The following is a 16,860-nucleotide window of genomic DNA, read 5'->3' as shown; positions in this document are numbered from 1 at the left end:
CAAATGCTGACTAGGCGCCCTCAAGAGTACGGTCATACTATCCAGGAAGGAAAATTATTACATTATGCTTAGATGAACGAGTACTCTAGTTTTTAATACACATATTCATCAAGTAATAATTTATTTAAATAAAAAATATACTTCTTCAGATAATCTGTTAGATTTAATAAAATTCTTCTTATTTAAATTTTATATTACAGTATTAATTATTATAGTAGTCACTTGAAGTGACGAATTGATTGAAAAAACCTAGATTCTCGACATATTTCTTTTAAAAACAAAATTATTTTTTATTTAAAAGGATTTCATGCTATGCATGCATGATAAAAAATGTTATGTCGATTCAAAAGTGCTTTTATAAGAAGTCAAATTGAACAAATAAATGTTGGAGTTTGAGTGTATGAAAAAAAGCTGAACCGGTGTTTTCATATTTTTTGTGATAAAAACGATTTGACTAAACGAGAGTTTTATTGACAGAAATTTTATATATCTACTTCGTTTCTACTTCATTAAATTCTGCATTGTTTGAATATTTTACATTCAGAATTGATATGACAATGAAATATTACATGCTTGCTATGAGCACACAGTCATTATCTTTTGCTAAAAATGTTGGAGCGATCAATTTTCTATCGCAGACAAAAATAGGACCAGAAATTGATAGGTTCTTTCAGTTTCCAATAACGTGTCTGCGATAAGGGCCCACGATGGAACGGACTCTGTGAATGTGTGCGAACGACGCGTTTGGGAGTCATCTCCTTGCTTTATGCTCTCTAATGTGCCGATTCTTCGGATACCATACATGTATAGGTGTCCACGTTATATAGTACGTCCATAAGTTGAACCTTAATGACCAACGCTAGCTGTCACAGTGCTATTTTTATACGGAAACGAATATATTTCCAGAACGCAATGTTATAAATAAAAAATTCGTTTAGACGTCCTATCGCTATCAAATATGCTCGTTTAACTGATGAAATGTATATGTTCATAAAATGAAATGATAATGCGTGTTATTCCGAAAAACAAGCTTCGTACATTACAAACATTGCCTATATACGGATTATCTTTCAGGTCGTTTTATAAAATATTAAATCTAAGCTCATAGTGCGTTAGAAAAAAACAGATGTGTACGGAATGTAGTATTATTGGTATTCTTACTATTTAACCTTCATATTAAACATGAAAAAATCTGGTTTAATAAATAAACTTTAATCGGGTTAATACATAAACTTATTACTTTAATAGAACAGTGAATATAGGGTATTTTGTACTGAAAAGCGATTAGTCATTAGAAGAATTTTTAAGATAAGTATCGCTGTTTCACAAAATAACAATTAAGGAACCCATTTAACTACAAAACACTTTATATGAAATATCTAGTTCTCAAAAGGGTTTGGATTTAGGATGTTGGTTATAGCTTCATTAAAAGAAGCGCGATCACATACCTACTGTGAATATGCTACCACTATGACGCTGATCTTCTCTCATGGTGTAGATAAGCCCGGCGGGAGCGTGACCTAATTGGTGCCGAAGCATGCTCGACTCCCGCTATAAAATTTTTACATTTTAAGCAATGATATTTTATTTTGTATACAATTAACATTAATGGGCAATATAATAGCTGTAGAGCATAACCAATTGGCTTAATCTAATTTATAGGCTCAGTATTAGGAGGTGGATTACGAAGAACGCGTATAAACTCTATCCTACGCTATCACTGCTTTACCCATGTACTTGGCTCGAAATTTAATGACGTTGTTTAATTTTAGGCAACAATCCAACTTCATTATTGCAAATATACTCAAAGAAAGTATGAGAGGCAATTAGTTACGTGTATAAAACGTATATTTAGATGCACCAAGAATACACGTTCTATATGTATATATGTATGCTGTATAACGTGTCGTACAAACATTCTACAGAAGCCAATTCCACTAAAACAGAGATTCAAATAATACTAAATACTATTACAACTTCCAAAAGTCCCATTTAATAGATACAGTTATTGCATAAGATTGTTATAAGTTGTTTAATTCAGTTCATATTCTGTGAAAAGTAAGGAATACGTTAAGTACCATTATCCCATTAACAGTGTAATTATCCGGTCGACGATGTTTAAAGACACTCAAAAGCTCGAACCTCGCATGTTCGTACGCGTAACTTTATAATTATTTTCAAGAATACTTTTAATAATTTTCGATCCGCTGAACAAGGCTATAATACCCGGTGTACATTAAGGATACATTTAAAACATGTTACAAAAGTTAGCATCCTTATCTGTTCACATTTGGGTAATATTATATATTTACGCGACTTGTAACTTATAATTCAAAAGTGTGCTCGTAGAACATGTTTCGTTTAAAATATGATGACTAATTAATATCCTTATACTCTCATTCGTGAATTATTTTCGACATACGTGCCTGTAGCTTTTTAATGAATATATTTGTCTTATTTTAAATTGATTGAATTGAAACGAATAATTGATCTTCAGACTTTAGTTATTTTTTTATATCTGAAACTCAATTTCTCAGAGTTTGTTAATGTACAGTAAAAAATAAACGAAACAGAAATACGCAAAGAATAAACTATATTTTGATAAATTTGTTATAATCATAGCTGTAAAGAACTCGCGTTATTTAAAGTACATGATAAAGTTGTGTCAATGTATAAAAGCGCACACTATAAATACCCCGTTGCAGTTGGCTCGATGGCATAAGTTCAGATGCTAGACTGGCTAGCTTGTGCTATTTTTGCTTCGAGAACAATGCGACCAACACAACTTGGTAACTTTAACTGAATTGGTTTTGTCAGCGATTTTCAATGAAAATATACTGCTTATATATAAGTTTGTTACTCATAGTTATTTGATTATAGTATTTGCAATGAAATTATGTATAAACAACTCTCGTTCTTACGAATAAATGTGGATAAATATGTTCCATCGTGTAACTTTACACTACAGGCATTAACGAGAATAAATATGTTACATTATAGAAGTTGAAATGTGTTGTAATTTTCTTCGTTTACTAGAAATATAACTGTTGTTATTTCAGACATTTTATGAGCTAATTATTTCATGACAGTCGTTTAAAAGAAAAATTCGTATTATAATAATATTGATTATAAAGAGAATTTATATATCTCTAAGACACTTTCCTCCATCGACTATTCGCTTGATATTGCGGACTAACTATTTGCTAGGATTGTGGGTCGTCGTAATGCGGCCCAACAAATTTATGAGTTAATCGCCTACGCTGGAAGTGGATGGAATAGTCCGTTTCCTATGCTGCGACAGAAATTCTCTTCTGAATAATTTAGATATGCTTTTGCGGTTCTGATATAAATGAACTGTAACCCAAATGAGATGCGGAAATCGTTTCTCTAATGTTTCCTCTGACAAATAGTGATTTTATTCCTTATATTGTAAATGTAATATTTCATTTTATTTGTATGCATAATTTATACTCCATCCTCTCCACTTAAAACCATTATAAAATTTGTACTGAAAAAAATTCAATACGAAAATATTATTATTCATTACTAACCCTTTATGCAAAGCAGATTTCACATAAAATAAATGAAAAGAGATAAGTAAAATAATAAAACGCCCATGTTATTTTTCGTTCAGTTACAATTCAAATTTAGCTCATTGTTTTATATATGACTGAACAGGCTTTCAACGGGCTTTATAAAGTTTTTTACAAGCTTTAAAAATATATTTATAAAGGTCCGTATTATAACGTTTCAGAATATTAAACGAACAGTTATAAAGAACTCTTTTTATAACTTATTTCATCGCGTAACTATATATCTAAATATACCATGAAAATATACCTTCCATGAAAATAGTAATAAAACTGTAATTTAACAAGTATTTTTAATCAGACATATTATTATTATTACTGACAAATAATTCAGACCTGGACAAAAAATAACTTAAAAATTAATATTTTGACGGTTTAAATCAGCATTACGCTAAAACTAGATTGTTTGTAATTATATTAGGAACTAGCTTCCACCCGCGACTCCGTCCGCGCGGATGTCGGTCTTCGCGTGGATGGTTTATTTCTCCATTTTGAGTAACTCTAACAATCATGTCTTATAAATATCTATTGGACCCAAATACGGCTAGGCCTATAATAATACGCAACGTGTGTTCGCGGTTCTACAGAACATCGTCTATGGAAAAAACTTAAAAATTAAAATTAATTTTTTTCTACCTATTTTTCCAGGATAAAAAGTATCCTATTTTACGCCCAGGATAATAAGGTATAATTATCCCAAGTTTCATCGAAATCGAACCGTTAGTTTTCACGTGATGCCTGAACATACAGACAGACAGACAGACAGATAGACAGACAGACAAAAAATTTTTTAATCACATATTTCGGTTTGGTATCGATCCAGTAACACCCCCTGGTATTTATTTTTTTAATATTTTCAATTTACAGAATTGACCCTTCTACAGATTTATTATATGTATAGATAACTAACGAAAATAGCATAAGCAAAACTCAGTAGTTTTACCATAAATTAAAATAAAGATTTATTAATATACGTAATCAAAAGTGTTTCTCGGTTCACCAACCAATTATTTATATAGAAAGATATAGCAAATTTATCTTGATTACCGGCTGTTATATACACGATGTATTATACTTTTATTATCTGGCATCTTGCCAATTAAAAGATGTTACATCCCAGAATAAGGCGAAGGCAAATAGATCTCCATTGTATAGTACAACAAGTTCGGAGGAAAATGAAATATGTAGATTATAAATTTATCACAAAATCCATATTAATTTTACAAAGTCATAACAATTTGACGCCAAATTGCACATTACGTTCCTTATCGTAGATCTATAGGAACAAAAACGTAGCGCTACGGCGTAGCACTTGCGGCGCGGTATTTTACGCGATTCCGAGGAAAACTCATTAAAGCCTGTTCAAGTTTTTATTCACCAACACTTAGCTGTATAATACGTTCGGAATCGCTCATCGAAAATTGTCGCTAACACCTTCTACTGGCACGGGATTTGATTTATATTGAAGCGCTTTCCTTTTTAATTTCAAATTCCTTATTTCCGATCGCAAATTTACCATGAGATTAAACACGGTTCTTTGAGATATTTTTTTTTTCAAATTCAATAAAATGGTATATTAAACAATTCGTTATTCCTATCTTAAATATAATTGAATTGCCGTTTGATTGAGTGCCGTTTAACATTATGTTATGACATACACATTATAAGACTCTGTTACTATTTATAAACGTTGTCTGGTTTGAATATAAACTGAAATTTATTGTGCATTTAGACGGGATAAAAGCGTGCATACACTCTCATTAGGATAATTGACTGCATAGTAAAGGGCAAAGTCGAGCTAACCTTCTAATTCAATACGCGCAATTGCTAAGTGGTGTCTGCCTACGGGCAATCACATTACTCAGCCTGCTATAGCGGATATGAGCAAAGTTTCCTATTACCATCAGCCGTATTACCTAAAGTCCTTATATATTCAGGGCAATCAAAAATGATATGGAGCCCAATTTAAGCCAATGTGCTTTATTTTAAGCATGTAAAATCCTTAAAAATATTCGAACACGTGTTTTTTACTTCTCCGAAATACTCTATACTCTATATTACTGTAGAGACGACAGTTATTTTTATTCTATTAGAAGGTATGTAGAGGAAAATAAATAAAAAACAGAAGTGAATTAAGATGCACTGTAGTACCATTTATATTTGGTATAATCAAAGGCTTCCAAGGCTCGTCGGATGTGACAGTTTTTGTGAAGTACATAAAACATTTTATATCATTTTTCTGTTATTAATTTTATATGAAGTGAATTTGCAAAGCGGAATACAAAACACAGGTAATTTAAAGCTTAATATTCCCTGTGTATAATATGAAAACCTAAATAACTGGAATGAGAATAAATGGATACATTTAATTAAATGTTGCGAAATAATTGTTCAGAACGATGATTGTTTCGCAGTTCATGCTCAATGCCACTAAAAAAGTACATTAGAGTGTTTGAAATACATTTCAACAACTCCGGTGGGCTGTTAACGACCTCTGTCGACACGTATGTTTATACGTTATTATAAAGTAATTAAGGCATTTCCAAACAAACATTGATATTGTCATACGGAATAGGAATCCCCAGTTTATGTATTTCAAAATAAAGTGCAAAAACGTGTTTTACGGGTCGTCGGTATTATATTTATGATATCCAATACAAAACACCTTCCCCGTCGTTCTAAAAGTTCAGATGTGAAATTTTAACTTCATTTTTCTTCATTTCAGATGTTTCGATTATGTATACATCTAGGTATACATATTAAAGTAGAAAATAATTTCATTGTTTCTATGTCAAAAAAATACTAAGTTAGTCATAGTCTACGTTTTTAATAAAATAGCTAGGTAGTAGGTACAATTAATACCGAAATATACGATGATAATTAACTAGCGTACGTCGCTTTAAATAGAAACAAGGCTTGTTTCTTGGAGCTTCTGTTAATATTCGTATTATGGCGATATCCCGCTCACTAACGTAACAGGGCGATATTAAATTATTGAGGTAGTGAATCCCAGACCTAATTTCCGCTTTATCGACTTTTCTTCCTGTATATCCCGCCTTATATTACAGCAGTTCATCAGTCACTCTTTGAGCGTACAAACTACCAACATAGGTATACCTACGGATTGTGATAGTCGCGTGCTATAAGTTCCGTAATCAGGACTCAGGTAGGTACTTCAACTCGAAAATACTGAAACTTGCCACTTGTAGATGAATCGTAAACAAATCTTATCACCGCTACGTGTTAGTTAAATACCTTGCAATTTTATTAGACACATAAGGCAACCTATGCACGTAGATAAAACGCATAATCTCGTAAGGTCTATTTCCATTTTACGAGTACGGCGGAGGTATCACGGGTGAAGTCATAAACATGCGTTGTTTACGAGGCCCAACCCGTATATACGACCCTACTCCGAGCGATGCATTCAGGTATTATCAGCGCCTATCTCATAAAATAATCAACTTATGTACTCAGTTATAAATGAAAACGTGTTGCCATAATGAAGTACCGTGTTATAATCTCACATGTGAAACGAGTGCAAAAATTATAAAAATAACTCTTTTATGCCCCACAAGCAATAGAACACCGTCCCTCTATTTATTAAGCCTCCCAATTGCTGTAAGTACCGACATGAATTATATTCATAAAAATATTTATAAATCATACACAGACATTTTAATCCTCAATTATTTTATCAAAATATTTCTTTTTCGATAACAACACGTGTGTTTCTGTTTTTCCTTTATTGGTATGGGTAGCATACGCGGCGCGACAATTTTCTATGACACTTTCGGATGTCAACGGAACATCCAATTACAATTAATATGCAGCACTGTAAGTCACGGCCTGGAAAAAGCTATTCACAAGAACCAAGCTTTTTCAAAGGTGATTTATGAAATAAAATATTCAATTTACATAACAAAAAGACAACTCACATTATTATTCTAAATTCAAATTTAATTTAAAATTTAACTTAGTGCGCGAGCACCTAACATAGAATTGAACGTATAGACCTATTGACGTGTATAATAATCGAATAAGATGATAATAATATAACCATATCTAAAACGTAATTGACCTTACAATGTCTGTTATATTTCAATATAAATTCCTTCACATTTTATAGAAAGTAAAGCTCTATAACATTGAAATATCGTTCATCCATAAATTCAACCTCTCTGTTAGGAGAATATCTCGCGAATTTTCAAATATTAGCGCATGATTTTGACAAATTTATGTATTCAGACTTTCTTAAGCCGTCGATACATAATAATAAAATCACCAAGGAAGTGTAAATTTAATAATGAACAGTCTGAGTTTTTCAAATTATAGAAGCCTTTTTTCAGCGTTTAAACAAATATTTAAAAACATGCATTGTGGCATATTTAACAAAATGTAAAGGCAGCAAAATTTTTACAAAGGGAAAAGGGTCAAAATATTCAGTATGCGTTATCACCTCAAAACCATTGCAAACACGGAAAAACGCAAGCTATAATTACGTTTTGCTTGAACAAAGAATTTAACGAGGAGCTCGTAGCATACGCCTTGTATTTTAAACTTGCAGGTTTACACACAAAAGCTTGACTATAAACATCACAACCTATCCTTTAACTTACTGGTTTTAAACGAAGTTAAGGGGAAAAGTTTATTTTTGTATACGTTTGCAATAATATAGGACTAGGAAGGTACTGTACGTATGATATATTTTTACATCTTGTACCTCCTGCTGTGAACACCGTCGCCCTTTTAACGAAACAGCCGGCAAATCTCTCATTTTCTTGGACAAGTGCCTTCACTTATTCATGCATGTAGGGCGCGGAGAATTCGAGCCGGAGTACAAATACTCGTCAGAAAGGTTCGTCCCAAATGTAACTATGTAAAAATTAACGAATCTTTTTTTCACGTTATATATTTTATTTAACTGTGACGTTGTTTCTTGATTATCTAACTCTCATTGTTGATACTTATTTCCCAAATGATGTAATGTTATTGCGGTACAAATTAATGATAATATGATCATTTATAATATTACAACTTATTAGTTTTGGTACCAATGCTGTACCATTATATAATAATAGTCTCTACAACATAAAATATATCCATCTACAGCAACATTTACCTCATACAGCAGTCCGATTAAACGTATATGTCATAAAGAAATATCATAGAGGCAATATATGAAACTCTTCAACACCACAATATGCCTAATACAAAATGGATTTACGTTCCCCAAACTATTTTGCATGCGTGACAACTTTCGCAATTGTCTAGTGACAAGTGATAACTTTTTGTATTATGCTAGTATATTTTGAGTCGCGCTTACAACACGCCCGGGAGCGTTCGAAACTTTGTAGGAAAGGCTGTTTTATGGGCCTGTCGAGTCCGTGCCTAATTAGCCAGCAAGGCCGCTTTATTTAAAGAATTAATAAGCATTGTGGATAACCTCTGCAGTGTACATTGTAAAATATTCAAACGCTGCACTTTATAATGAAATTTCTTAAATCCCAGCAAGTTTGAGGCATAAAAGGAACATTATACAGAGATGTAGTTACCGCATAGGGTGAATACTATGGCCGTAATTTTTTAATTCAATTAACAAAGTTGAGCTTAAAATTGTAATGAAATGGATATGGTAACATTACAATCTGAAATATTGTTCAGGAAACTTTTAAGTATCAAGGCGCATATGCTCCATTATAGACTTAGATAAAGCATTGAACCTAGAAGTGAGAAATTTCCTGAAACTCGATATTCCGGAAAGTACTTTGTATTTATATCACATCCTTTATCCCTACCTTCAGTAAGTTACCTGCCATGACAAAAACTCATAATTAATATGCTCTGTCATTGATATAAATTATAATTCTCAAAAATGGTTAAAATTTAGCAAACATTTTTGAACACACTATTACGTATGTAAAAATGATGCTGCTTACACATAATATTTGTTTAACAACCGAAATTCGTTATCCCAATAAAGTTGTGTGTGAACACGTTTCATTATGTACTATTATTTACATTATTACTCTCATATCTTTTAAATGATTATTAACCACCGATTAATATAGGTAAATCTATCTGCAGTGCGTTTATGATTTCCTATAAGTACTGTCATTTAATTCTTTGTAGTTTTTCGTGCCTTTTTTTACGTCAGAGCAAGTGAAAGGGCAGGTGGGACACCTGATGTTAAGTGGTCACCACAGCCCATACATAGTAACATTAGTGGCAGGTATAAGTGCTTTGCCAATTTTTTGAGTTATTGTTTATGTTCTTGTGGCTTGTCTATGAATGTTTGTCTGTGTTTATTATCTTACCCGTGAAGGTGGCGCTCCTAGTGCGATCGGCTAGGTCGGGGCGGGCCGCGCCGCCGCCCGCATGCTATCAGCTAGTCGCCGCAGCCATCTTGCCCGCGTGTGCCTCCACTCACCTCCCTGCGCCTATATTTGACAAATAAATATATCATAAGTTCAAACTTAACACGATAAATGAATCAAACAAAAGACGTTTTGTACTTTGACCCGGTAATGTAGGTAACAAATATACTTAGGTGGATTATATTAATTTTATTGGAAAAATGAACTAATCATTTTAAAATAAGTACCTTCCTATTCCCTAAATTTTAAATAATGAAAATTAATTGAGTTGAAATTCCTGAAAGCTGATTGTTGTGTCCCATTTTTATTCACCAACACATTAACGATAAACCGATACCTACCAAATGCAATTTTTTTTTATAATTAATTTATAAATGGGTAACACAAATGCGGCATAAATTGAATAAGTGTTTGTCTCTATTCATATATTTAATGTCAATAATCTGACTACCTACAGAACAGTATTAAAAGTGCGCAAAATGCGACACAATTGCTGCAGTTAGCTGTCGATCGTGCCGGGAGTGTCAACGATAACTATTGTAAGCTTTTTGTATTGGAAATATCGAAAACCACATTTACGTTTTCCAACCATGTGTACATTATTTTCAATAGATTTTTTGTCGGCCATTTTCCGGTCTATTGATAACTATTGAATTGCAGAATGTTGGAATAATAGGAAATTATTCGGTTAGCTTTGCGTCTTTTATCCTATACGTCGAAACGGTAATGACTACAGAACGGCACAATGCCTTTGTGTAGGCTGCTGAAATGATGAGTGTGTTTATCATTTCAGCAGCGTTTTAGGGTAGACTATCTTATAATATTTAATACCGATAAAATGTATTTATTTAAAACTACTGCCCTAAACGTTGTTCTGCCTTATTGGGCTATAGGTGTGGCTTTTTCGTATTTTCTCTCCATAAGAACTTTCCTTGTGCCTTTAAAAAAAACGTTAAATCATAATTGACCGAATTTTTCGACTCATTCTCGAGTTTTATTATTATACGGATATCGTAAATCGTAAATATCAGGTATAAATGAAAATTTTAGGGTTTTGAAAGCCCAGTAAGTGCCAGGATTTAGATTTTTCTTTCTTATAAAAAATACAAAATCTTCATATAAAATGCTGTGGCTATGATATAATAATTCAACAGATCCTCCTTTTTGCAGCCACAAAGGCTAAACCATTCATAACACACATTATAGCGGCAGTACACATGGGGCCAAGGCGTTGGGCCAACGTGTTGGGAAAAAATGAAGGATATCAAGATTCCTGTTCACACATTGGCGTACTGTTCATTCTGCATTGGCGCTTCAAAGATGGACGTAGTCCGTAGAAGTTCTTGCAGCCGCGGCAATTTATTTATACAGTGCGTTTAATTATTACGTACATGTGCACCAATAACTCTTGAGTGTACTCTGCCGTCTGCGATGATACCATTTTCCAATCTCTATTTTCCTTTTTTTTTTATTTCTGTATAAATAAAACCTAATAAAACATTATTAAAAAATATGTTTAGATTTTTTCAAATGTTTAAAATGTGTACATTTTACATTTAATTTAATTTTAACTACCTATAAATTATAAAACGAAACTTTAAGATTATTGTAGATGTAGAGTAGATGATGTATTGATTTGTGACATTTGATAATATTATTTATGTAATAAAGCACATTTTGATCAAAATCATGCTCATTGTATATTGTTATTTAATTTTTAAGAACAAGTAACTGTTTCATACTATTTTACTCATTTTTTAATATATTCATTTTTTTATCGCAAATGTATGAAAGTGAGTTATGAAAAATATCTAGAATAATATAATACTTAAATAGAAAATAAAACATCTAATTTATTGAGTCATATGGTTTTTATTTTTGTGTAGTTCATGCAGTGGATTCCAAATTATTCCTTCATGTCGATACAATTCTACGAATTGTAAAACCTCATTGCTTGTCCACATCGGCGCCGCCATCGCTATCGGAACATGGAAACGTAAATTTCATTGACGCGCAACGATACTGTCTCCACTGTGGTCTCCACTGACGAGTAACAATAAACTGAACAAGACACCAACGTGTGAACGCTGTTTGCGGAGCGCGCCAAGATCCTTTGAAGTGTGCACAAAAAACCGACAACATTCGGTTGGCCTGCCAATATTGGCGCCAACTAGGTTAATGAAGCCAACATACCGCCAAGTAGCTCTCTACACGTTGGCCCAACCCATTGGCCCAACACGTTGGCCCCATGTGTACTGCCACCATTATAAATAGCGATGCGGAGTACCGCTGCTTCTTCTAACTTTTATTATCATCCGTCTTGCAGTTTGCCTTCACTGTCGTCCCAAGACAAGAACTTTTATGAACTAGGTATTTGAAATTGTATGAAATATCTTTGTTTGCAAAATACCTCGGAAATTACTAAACTTATAAATTTCACATTCGGTATGGTAGGTATCTTATAACGATATTAAAATATGAGAAACGTAAATACAAATTGGAATGAAGTCCATTTTATGTTACTCCCGCTAAATTAATATTCCAAATTACTTTAATAACATTTACCTTTCTTCGTCCAAGGGCAGTAAGGACGACATAATGAATAGGAAGCGACGATACGCTTCGCAAGCTACAAATAAATGGGCTTTGAAAATCGGGCAAGCATTTTAAATTTCCGACGTGTCGTCCATTCGGCGAGTGTCAGTCGCTGAACACTTGCCATTTATTTCAGAACCGACTGCTTCTGACGTACACTCATTCCCGAAATGTTTTCGTTGTTCAGTGGAACTTTGTCGGCACAGTCAGATACGCGATGATACGCGTGACATCCCGCTATCAACGACTATTCTCTGCATTCACTTTTTAACTGGCATGAAGTCTGAGGGCCTTTTCAACTGTTACGAGGCCATATTTTGTACCGAATATTCTATTTTACATTAAACAACGCGATTGTTGTGTACACTGCAAATCACAATATGATGGATGAATTTATGTTCCTACTTTAAAAATCCGATATATTATAAGGCATATAAAATGAATCGCAACTATAAAAAGATACACGCTCAAGAATATAGATAAAAAAATGAGGTCACATTAAGTAACGGTCGGCTCAACTTTCACACAGAAATAGAACACACAAAGGCCATAATATTATAAACATACATAAAGGAAACGAAATAATTAATAGCTATTTATATTGAAAAGCTCATTAAAATGGTATTAAATTCCATACAATTTATAAGTATTTTACTTCAGATGACATTTCGAACGAAACAACAACACGAAATAAAATAAAACAGTGGATACAGTAAAACGCGAAGCAGCGTAAATGGAAAATTGAAGGCAAGTTTCACTTAGTGTATAAATTGTAAGAACACAACTTTAGAGCAGCTACCTACAGCTTTGTGATTATAAGCTTCGCAAGAGAGTTTTGGTGCTGCAATCGTCCTACATGAGCATTGAATTTATCATAAATATCCATTTTATTTCCTTGCGTTTTCGCGACATATCAATATTATTTTGAAAAATTATTGACGAGTTTACATTTTGATTAAGCATATTATTTAGCTACGTACCTACCAAAAAAAAACAAAAAGGTCATCTGTAGGTATCATCGGTAACATAAAATAAATTTAATATATGATGGATTAAAATCGTAACTCCGTAGAGGAAGACCAAAACTTTCGTAGGGAAACGGTAATAAGATTATACCGCAACCTTTGGCAACAATGAATATTTCATATAAGGTAACCCGTGTATGATTAAATTGTAACATAAAAACGTCCCAAAGATCGAAAATAGTACAAATATTATTTAATTTAAAAATGCTGTACATTTTTTAACCTTATTTGTGAGAAAACATTTCACCTCGTAGCTCGTAGCTCGTAGTTAAGATCTAGCGTGTGCAAACAGTGATAAACCTAATGTAAATATTAGTGTTTACCACTAATGTTTGAGGCAAAATCAAAATAAGTATATCTGTTTGTTTCAATTTATTAGTACACTCATGAATTTTGTTATGTTAAACGATGTAAAGGTACATTAACTATGGAAGGCCGGTAACGTGTTCTGTATTAAATGTGCCGAAAAGGTAAGGATTGTAACAATGAAACCCGGCTATCGTGATTACTGAAATCGAATTTATTATTTCTTTGTAGCTTAGCATTGCTATATATGAATCGCATTTTACCCAAGATTTAAGATTAACTTAACCCATTGAGCCCCAAGCGGCCCGATCGGTCCCAGGCACAATAGATTTTCTATTGTCTGTGGTTCCGGGGCCTGCGTTACTACCATTAGCAATATTGTTAATGTTAATAAGTTTTGATGAAAATTCTCGTATGGATCAATCGACCTTTGGGATAATCTTTTTTGCCATGAAAATTAAACTTGTAAGGGTAAAATAGGGGTTGAACGTAAAATGCATGCGAGCGAACCTGCGTGCGCAAAGCACACGGAAAGACAGAAAGACAAATCCATTGACAATAAGTATTGTTTGTGTGATTCATATTCAAGCAATTTAAAGTGTTACGCCTAATTTTCTTAAATATTGGGAAGACTAAATAGTTATCAGTAGGTATAGATTTTTTAATTCTCTATATTGTTAGCTCTACAAACTAATTTAATACAGCTATTAATAGTCTGTAGTACTGTAGCTATTATACATGATTACGAATCGAAAAATACAATTAATATGCAAGAATACCTCATACAAATACGTACTTCCTTGATATTTTGCATATAAAGAAAACCGTTTTGTTATGAAAAACATCAACTTGAACAATTTTAATTAAAACTGTTACGGAGCTTTCACGCATGGTCGGACCTTGCCACAAAAAATTAATGCATATTTTGTAAAATACTTTGAAGTTTGTAACTTCAGCAGCTTTATATAAATCTTGTATAAATTTAAAACAAAAGCGCACTGGATTTAGTTTTTCATTGCAGATGAGAAAGCAAATGAATAAATGAAAGCTTTTAAATATTTTATACAAAAATGATTAAAAACAACATTTATAGAAAACAGACTGTTTGTACAACAATGATTTCATGAGACATTATATTAATAAAGGATGCTATAAAGAGGAAAATATATTATACAAATGAAATACTAAGAACTGTCAGAAACACAGAAGACAAAACAACGACTGAAAATTAGCATGAAACTTGAAAATTACCCAAAAAACGAAACACTTAGCGAGACTTATCTATCACATTTTTATCAAGCGTAGTTTTACGTTTTTAAATCCCATATATATCGTATATGTATTGAGATATATATTTAAGATGGTTACTTAGAAATAAAGCTCACTTAAAATGATCACTCGATCGTTTTCATCTATTAGGTACTTGTTTAAGTGCGTCGCTCGGGAAAAGCTCCTGCCGCTTTCTCTATAAAATGTTTAGAAATTATTTTAAATCTCTGAATATTTTTTTTTATTAGGACCAACGTTCGGAGCTAAGGTTAGCATTTAGTTTTCTTTTAAACAATTATTCGTTTGGTTCAAACAAGGACATGATATTATTATGAGACTTCAGAAAAAAATTGAAATTTTAACATTCCTCTAAATCAAGTTTTTATATTATTTTTGGAATACTATTAACTATATAAATATAATATTATCAGTAGTATTTCAATATATCATGATTATTTTTTATTCTGATTTCATTAAAGGTACGGTAGTTTTATTTTTCACATACCCGCAAATGTTTGAGACTGAAAAGTCGATATGAAAAATTCAAATAAAATAAAATTTGTTTAACGGAAAATTATACTTCACACCCTCACATGTAAATTATTAATACACAAAATATGTTATGGCAATTATGATTCATCACCCATTTATGAGCCCGAAAATAAATATCAAGGGGTGGTAAGAATAGAATGAAATTTAGAAAAAGCCTCATAGATTATCTTTCATTATTTGCATAGCATTCGCAAAAAGGTTTTGTTAAGCACTTTGCGTAAAGTATAACATGATATGAAACAAGATGCATACTTATTTAAGTTGTTATTTGATTTTTTTTTATGAAGCAATCAATATAAATTATCGATCTTATTCAATACAATTTAAAGTGAATGCCAGTAGACCGTCGACACCTGTTACGTTGGTAACAAAGGTAGCATTTATTTTATATACTAATTATATTTTTTCTTGTTAAGCATTGTGTTCCTTTGACAAAATACATGGAGAAGAAATTTAAAAATCAGAAATATTCCCTTTGATCAAAGACAACAGCGCACGTGCGCGACTTTATCCCCTCCGGGTAGAGGTTAAAATACATTGCTGCTTCCTAGGAAATCTGTAATCCATACATATTCGTGAAAATTGCAGCTTCTATAAATACTGAAGATGTTCTATGCCAGCACATTTTGTCATAGCGTGTAGGTGACACATGCAACGCACCAACTTACACATGAATTCACGGTCGCCACTTCACATCGCGCCACAATCGCCGGTCCCGGGAAAGTTTCACTGAGCTACGGAGCACGAGCACAAACACTAGCCGATATCACCGGTCGAGTTACACCGCACGGTTTGGTGGGACGTGTCGCGCTGCTTCCCGGGGCTCCGGAGGCGTGCTTGCGTTACGCGGGCCGGTTGTCACACGGTACCACGATGCGGTCGGTGCGGAACTAGCGCTCCTCCGGTCCAGCGCTGACAAACGACAGCCTCCGTCGCAATGACGAAACGGCCGGGTACGCGCGCGCGCTCTGCGTCGCAGCCTCCCGACCCTCTCCGACCGTCCGCGACATCTCCCGATAGAGGGGTGAACAAACCCATCGTGCTTCTCCTTCTAACACAGTGACGAGGTTAAAAAGGATTTAGACTTTCGCACAGCGTTTCACGGTTCGATCGTGCACAAACTCTGAACGCTTTGAACCTAAACAT

The 16,860-nt window shown here is 33.2% G+C and overlaps 1 protein-coding gene across 8 annotated transcripts in view; it reads right to left on the bottom strand.

Moving 5' to 3' along the window:
* The window catches only part of LOC123703032 (cyclic nucleotide-gated cation channel alpha-3), a 58,893-nt gene extending 42,280 nt beyond the window's left edge, over positions 1 to 16,613 (bottom strand). For 7 of the 8 annotated variants that reach the window (XM_045650904.1, XM_045650941.1, XM_045650914.1 and 4 more), the window contains exons 1-2: positions 16,383 to 16,613; positions 9,908 to 10,030 (exon numbers count right to left, since the gene is read on the bottom strand). The gene's annotated coding sequence lies outside the window, so the exon portion shown is untranslated. Of the gene's footprint in view, positions 1 to 9,907; positions 10,031 to 12,532; positions 12,582 to 16,382 lie in introns of those variants that run through there. The other variant, XM_045650911.1, reaches the window with a different exon arrangement.
* Between the last annotated feature and the right edge of the window lie 247 nt (positions 16,614 to 16,860).

Source organism: Colias croceus, chromosome 2 (assembly GCF_905220415.1).
Source record: "Colias croceus chromosome 2, ilColCroc2.1".
In the NCBI taxonomy this organism is placed as follows: Eukaryota; Metazoa; Arthropoda; class Insecta; order Lepidoptera; family Pieridae; genus Colias; species Colias croceus.
Note: the sequence above shows the minus strand (reverse complement) of the source record. Positions and strands in the feature narration are given on the sequence as shown.